Source organism: Delphinapterus leucas, chromosome 2, assembly GCF_059928025.1.
Source record: "Delphinapterus leucas isolate spDelLeu-1000000601 "Yukka" chromosome 2, BTC_Dleu_Yukka2, whole genome shotgun sequence".
Lineage (NCBI taxonomy): Eukaryota > Metazoa > Chordata > Mammalia > Artiodactyla > Monodontidae > Delphinapterus > Delphinapterus leucas.
The window spans coordinates 142123451-142130508 of NC_143130.1; positions in this window are offsets into that span (position 1 = coordinate 142123451).

Here is a 7058-nt window from a genome sequence, read left to right on the forward strand (position 1 = left end):
GGGGCTCGTGGGCCCCGCGCTGCCCTTTGTCTTCCGTGATCTGCTCGCTTCGGCTGCCAGCCCTTCCTGAAACTTGGCCGTTTTGGATGTTGGAGTTTGGGGGGAGGGGGGAGGTTTGAGGGAAGGAGAAGTGAAGTGTTGCTGTAGGTAGAGCTGTCTTCCGAACTCCCAAGCAGATGCTTTGGAGTGTTAAGCTGTGCTCTGTAGAACAGAGAAATGTCGAGGGGTCGCCTAACAGATTGCGTAGCTACGCAACAGTTTAAAAAGATTAGTCCTATCTACTAATCTTACCAAAAACAGAGACGTTGTGTGTACATTTCAACATATTACCCCTAAGGCACTCAAAGGCTTCGTTTATTTTAAATAAAGCACTTTGAGATATGCTTGATTAAGTAATTAAACGGAAACTTTAGCTGCCCTGGGTGGGTTTTTATTGTTGTTGGTTTGTTTTGTTTTGTCTTTTCTGCTTGTCGTGTTTTTTGAATTTATTATGTGTCTGCACCCTGAGAATCCTTTGGGAGAAGATAATCTTTTTGGAAAGAAGGGAGGTGAGTTTGGAAAACAGAAAAGCTTGGGGCATTAAATTTAGTCTCCTGTAATTAGGTTATGATTGCGCAGTTTGTTGTAAAGTACGGAGCCAGGTATTGTTTAGAATAAATAACCTCGCTTTTGTATATACACAGCTGACTACATCTTATATTTTATTTTAAATTGTTTTTTCAGGAAAATTCATTGTTCATGTTTTCTCAAATAGAATTTCCTAAAAAGTAGGACATTAAAAATTCTCTTTTAACATTTAAAACAAGTGGCCGAGGTGTTCTAAATATTTTTTTCCTAATAAAAACTGATCTGTAGCCTCAGTCACCGTGTTTGTGCTTAATTAGATAGATGTTATTTAGGGACAATACTACAACTCTTTTGGTCTTATGGATGCTTAATAAATCATTGTAAACTGGTGATTCTTCACGGAGGAGAGCAGGCCAGGGGATTGGAGGAGTAGGGTTCTTTAATGTTAATCACAAAAGCATTTTTTTAAATTGAGAAACATCATATATAGCCTGACAAGTAGTCTAGGACGCTGTTAAGTCATATTTTTTAGAGATCTTTGAAATATTGAAACATGAAACATTTTTATGTAGAGATCCTTTCCATATATTTCTGGATAATATTACTGGCTCTTTAAAACGGCTTCTTTTTTTTTTTTAATGGTTCCACACACAACTGCTTATGACATACTCTAATAGGAGTACTGGACAAGCTTTGGGGTAAGCCATTATAAGCTGTTGCCTAATTCTCCAGCCTACTGGTAGAGTATTTAAAGCAAAAACCTAACTGAAGTAAGCTACGAATATCGCAAATTAGAGAGGAGCCAGCACAGCCTGGGTAGGTGCTTTTCCTCTTTGTAGGCAAATTCAACTGCAAGTATTTGCCATCCCTGTGAACTTCACCTTTAGTCCTTCTGCTTTCTTACCTCTCTTTCTTTTTTTCAACGTTCTGTGCTCATTTATGCATGTCTTATCTCCCCTACCAAACTCTTAGTTCCTTCAGAGTGAGGTTCCCATCTGATTCATCTTTGATTGTTCCTAAAACCTTGCGCTCTGCTTGCACAAGGACAACTCACATGATTGAAGGTAGGAGAGGATGTTGTGTGACAGAGACCAGAGAAGAAATGATCAGAGGAATGGAATGGGGAAAACAGGACCATTTTCTAGCTCTTCCAATGAAATCCATTTATTCAAAGAACAATTACCGAGGGTTGACTGAGTCTAAGATATTTGTGATGTTTTGAATGTTTGTGGTCCCTCAGAATTCATATGTAGAAATCTTACCTCCAAGATGATACAGTATTCGGAGGTGGGGACTTTGGGAGGTGATTAGGTCATGAGGGTGGAGCCTTCATGAATGGGATTTGTGCCCTTGTTGAAGAGGCTCCAGAGAGCTCCATCACCCCTTTGTCCAAGTGAGTATACAATGAGAAGTTAGGAATCTGCAACCAGGAATAGGGCTCTCACCAGCTAGCACTAACCGTGATAGTATTCTGGATTTGGACTTACAGACTCTAGAACCATGAGGAGTAAACTACCCAGTTTATGGTGTTTTGTTTTAGCAGCTTGAACAGACTAAGACAGGGTTTTTCTGAGACCTGTAGGTGATAGAAATATTCTAGAATGTGGTGCCCGCTATCAATGGGTTAATTCCCATTCTACGAGGTTCTAACACGTTCAGCTATAATTGGGCAAGCACAAGTTAAGTTTGTATTGGTCATTAAAGATGTTCTAAGTCATCATTACCTTACCTAGAGTTATTACCAAGGTAATAACTCATTATCATCATCATTACCTAGAGTTACCTCTAGCTTGATAGTCCATGTCCAGGCCAGACTGCTCCCCACAGGCACGTCAAGTTTGGCCTCTCAAAAACTAACTCCTCATATTACTCAGCCATAAAAAGAAACGAAATTGAGTTATTTGTAGTGAGGCGGATGGACCTAGAGTCTGTCATATGGAGTGAAGTAAGTCAGAAAGAGAAAAACAAATACCATATGCTAACACATATATATGGAATCAAAAAAAAAATGGTTCTGAAGAACCTAGGGACAGGACAGGAATAAAGACGCAGACGTAGAGAATGGACTTGAGGACACGGGGAGGGGGAAGGGTAAGCTGGGATGAAGTGAGAGAGTAGCATGGACATATATACACTACCAAAGGTAAAATCGATAGCTAGTGGGAAGCAGCCGCATAGCACAGGGAGATCAGCTCGGTGCTTTGTGACCATCTAGAGGGGTGGGATAGGGGAGGTGGGAGGGAGACGCAAGAGGGAGGAGATGTGCGGATATATGTATATGTATAGCTGATTCACTTTGTTATACAGCAGAAACTAACACACCACTGTAAAGCAATTATACTCCAATAAAGATGTTAAAAAATAAAAATGATGAAAAAAAGTAAAATCCTAAAAAAAACAAGAACTAACTCCTCATATGCCCTCCAAATGGCTCTTCCACCTGCTCAGTGAATGGCGCCACCCAGTCTCCAAAATGAGAGCCCTAGACAAAACTTGTCACTTTTACCCTTATCCACCACAACCAGTCTGATGCTGTCCTTTTCTTAAATGTTCATTATGGAAACTTTTGAACATGTACAAAAGTAAAGAGAATAGTATAATGATGTCAAAGTGTCTCTGCAGTTTGGGTTCTTGGGGAAGTAGATTCCAAGATGGAGATTGCAGGACATTTATCAGGGAGTGTTTTAAGGAAAAATACATGGACAGGAAAAAGCAGAAGTGGGCAGAGGGAGAAACTGAGCTAGATGCAGTCCCAGCAGAGGCTTTCAGCAGCCACATGGGAGGTGTGGACCTGGGATAGCCCTTGAGAAGGGTACCAAGTTACAGAGAGGGCTGAGGCCCCTACAGTGATCAGTCATTGAATGTGGGCTGCCCTGAGAAGAAATGACCTTTAATGAGGGCGCTTTTCTTCCACTGAGACAACCCCCAAGCAGGACTGACAGCTGAGGACCACATGCTGCTGCACTCCCAGCAGCCAGAAGAGTAAGTCATTCCTGAGACATCTGGGTGCCTTATCCAGCATCAGCCGCAGTACCAGCTTCAAAAATCTCAACTCGTGGCTTTTTTCATCAGTACCTTTACGCATCCCTCCCTTCCCCACCCATTATTTTGAAGCAAATTCTAGACATCATACAATTTCATTTGTAAATAATTCAGTATGTATCTCTAAAAGTTATATTCTTTTTTCAACATACCGCAATACTATTATTACACCTAAAACTTTAACAGTAATGCTTTAGTGTTATCAAATCGTCAAAGTAAGTGACACAGTCTTTTTTTTTTTTTCTAGGTATTTAATTTACACCATTCTCTACATGTCCACTAATACAGCCTCATCCTTTCTTGCCTGGGTTTCCTATACCTCCCCTGTTATCTGTCCCATCCCTGCTGCACTGCACTATTGCTAAACCAATCTTCCTAAAACAAAACTATGGTTATGTTATTTCCATACTTAAAAATTCTGAATGTAAAATAGTAATTGTCCTTGAGGGGTGGAGTATCAGAAGACTTTTACTACTAATAAATTCTGTATCTTTATAATATTGTATAGGAAATATGATTACTTCTGTTAACAGAAAAAACATTTTAAAAAATATTCATAGCTATTGATTGTCTTTAGCTGATAGTTCAAATGCTTTTATATTTGGGATTAAGTCCAAAACTGAGGATCTGATACACACACACACACACACACACACACACACACACACACACACACACACAGAAACACCAGACCTCTAGACCAGAGAACAGACCATTTATTATTCATAGAGCTTGTTAATTCTGGTTCCCTGGTGCCCCAATTCCCCACAGGCTACACAGTGAGGGCCAGATATTCACCTGTATGTGCAGCAGGGTTTGTACCACAAGAGAGGAACCCTCAAATTATGAGACTTGGAGCTTACATGCAGCAGCTGGCACATTGCCCATCTAAGGAATGTAAACAAATTTCTCTGTGGGGAGGGGAGAAAGGAGAGTATCTGTCTTTCCTTTACAGCCTTGAAATGCAAGCAAATGGCTCCAGGGGAGATAAGTCTCTAAACTTCTTCAGAGTTTTCTGTCTTTAGGACTTATATTCAAGCATCTTCACTCAGAAGGCTCAGAATGTACAAGAACACTAAGAATTTCGGGGGTGGGGGGGCCGGGAATCTCCCAGCACAAAGCATTCCAGACCTTGGGATCTCCTGCCTATTTTTCCAAATATTACAACTTTTTTCTTTTGCATCCAGTGCTGCAGTGATAAAACTTCCTAACATTCTCTCTTCCTCTTTGAGCATTTGCACTTGCTTTTTTTCTGCATCAGCAGCACTCTTCCTATTTTCATCTTCATCTTCTTAATTCTTTCCCTGATTCTTCACAATTCAATTCTACTTTAGAAAGCTTATCCTCTCAGGGACTGGTTAGGAGTTTCTCCTAGGTGTTCCCGTGTTGTGCTGTGCTCACCTCTTTCATGTTTATCACACTAAAATTTTAATTATCTTCTTATTTATTTATTTATTTTTTGCGGTACGCGGGCCTCTCGCTGTTGTGGCCTCTCCCGTTGCGGAGCACAGGCTCCGGACACGCAGGCTCAGCGGCCATGGCTCACGGACCAAGCCGCTCCGCAGCATGTGGGATCTCCCCGGACCAGGGCACGAACCCGTGTCCCCTGCCTCGGCAGGCGGACTCTCAACTACTGCGCCACCAGAGAAGCCCCTTAATTATCTTCTTGAGGTGAGTTGTTCTACACTAGATAGTTGAAAACCTGAGTTGCCTTTAAATGCATCCCCAGGAAAATGGCAGTATGAGGAGCCCTATGGACTTACTACCCCGTGAAACAACTATAACTGGTGAAAATTTTAGACAACAACAATTTAAACTTTCTTGAAATTGTTTGAAGGGAATACAGCAGATGAAGAAACATTTATTCAAGAAAACCTACTAAATCTTGTAGGAACAGCAAGAGTCAGTGGCACCTGAGCCATGACCTGCTGCCTCCCCCACCCTGCTCAGTATGACAAATCTCCGCTCTGGGCGAGCATGGCCAAGAAGGTGGAGCTCACTCTTCCCCCAGATCTCAGTAAAAATGCTATGGATCTCCCTGGGAGAGCCAAGCTGCCAGCATTTCTCATCCTCCTTAGCTTCATGTTGCAAACGTTAAATTCCAGATAAGTATGTCCTACAGATTGGAGAGATTAGGAAGTCCTTTCTTCCTTTCAGACACTGTTCATAGGACAGAGGCCCTATCCCAGATTCAGGAGGCTATGAGTGCTGGGACCCCAGTCACCCTTGCCCCAGCTCACATGGGGGTTCTACGCCAGGAGAGGCAGCTTGAGAGGCAGAAGCTAATGCCCCCTTCCAGAACCCTGCTTATAAAGCAAGGGTATCACTCTGAAAGACATGGCACACAGTCCCCATTCCCAGCTTGAGCATTGGCTCAGAGATTTTTGCCCAGGGGGAGAGAAAAGTCCACTAAAACAGAGAACTCTGAAGTTCTCCCCAGAGGAACTGATTTTATTTGGAAGAGTGTGAGAAAATTCAAACTTCAAGGTGCTCTTGAAAACAATGCATATTTTGGTGGCAAGTAATTAAGAGGAGGCTGGTAGCTCCATGCAGCAAGAAGCTAAACTGCAGACCAGCTAGTTTACCAGAGAGAGCCCGAGAAAGAGACAACGAAGAAGAGCCCTCTGGGATCAGAACAAACCTCAAGACTGCATTCAATGGCCATCTCTGCAAAGGAACCTAAATATAATTGAACTCTGAAGCAGTTCATGCCCCAGGACATTGTCAAAAGCAGTAGAACATTGTCAAAAGCAGTAGAACAATCAGCTGGCATTTAGTGGAGTCTACTAGCTGGGTGTGATACCAAAAGAGGCAGACAGCTTAACAGAAAGACCAGGGCAAGAGACAGTCAAAGAGAGCCCTGCTAAAACCACTATCATCACACTGTGGCTGTGTGCATAGGCTCAGGGAATTGATCCACATGCAGGAAAAATTATAAAACTTTATTGATGATGCTAAAGATTACTTAAATACTTATAGGATAGGGAGACTCAGTATGATAAAAATGTTATCCTTCTCAAAGTGACATGGATTTAATGCAATTCAATCAAAATCCCAATGGTACTATTAGAGAAATTCGACAAGTTCAATTTAAAATTTATATGAAAAAGCAAAGGTCCAAGAACAGTCAACATACTCTGGAAGAAATATAGCAGAGGGAGGAACACTCCCAAACTCATTCTACAAGGCTACCATCACCCTGATACCAAAACCAGACAAAGATGTCACAAAGAAAGGAAACTACACGCCAATACCACTGCTGAACATATATGCAAAAATCCTCAACAAAATACTAGCAAACAGAATCCAACAGCACATTAAAAGGATCATACACTATGATCAGGTGGGGTTTATGCCAGGAATGCAAGGATTCTTCAATATACACAAATCAATCAATGTGATAAACCATATTAACAAATTGAAGGAGAAAAACCATATGATCATCTCAA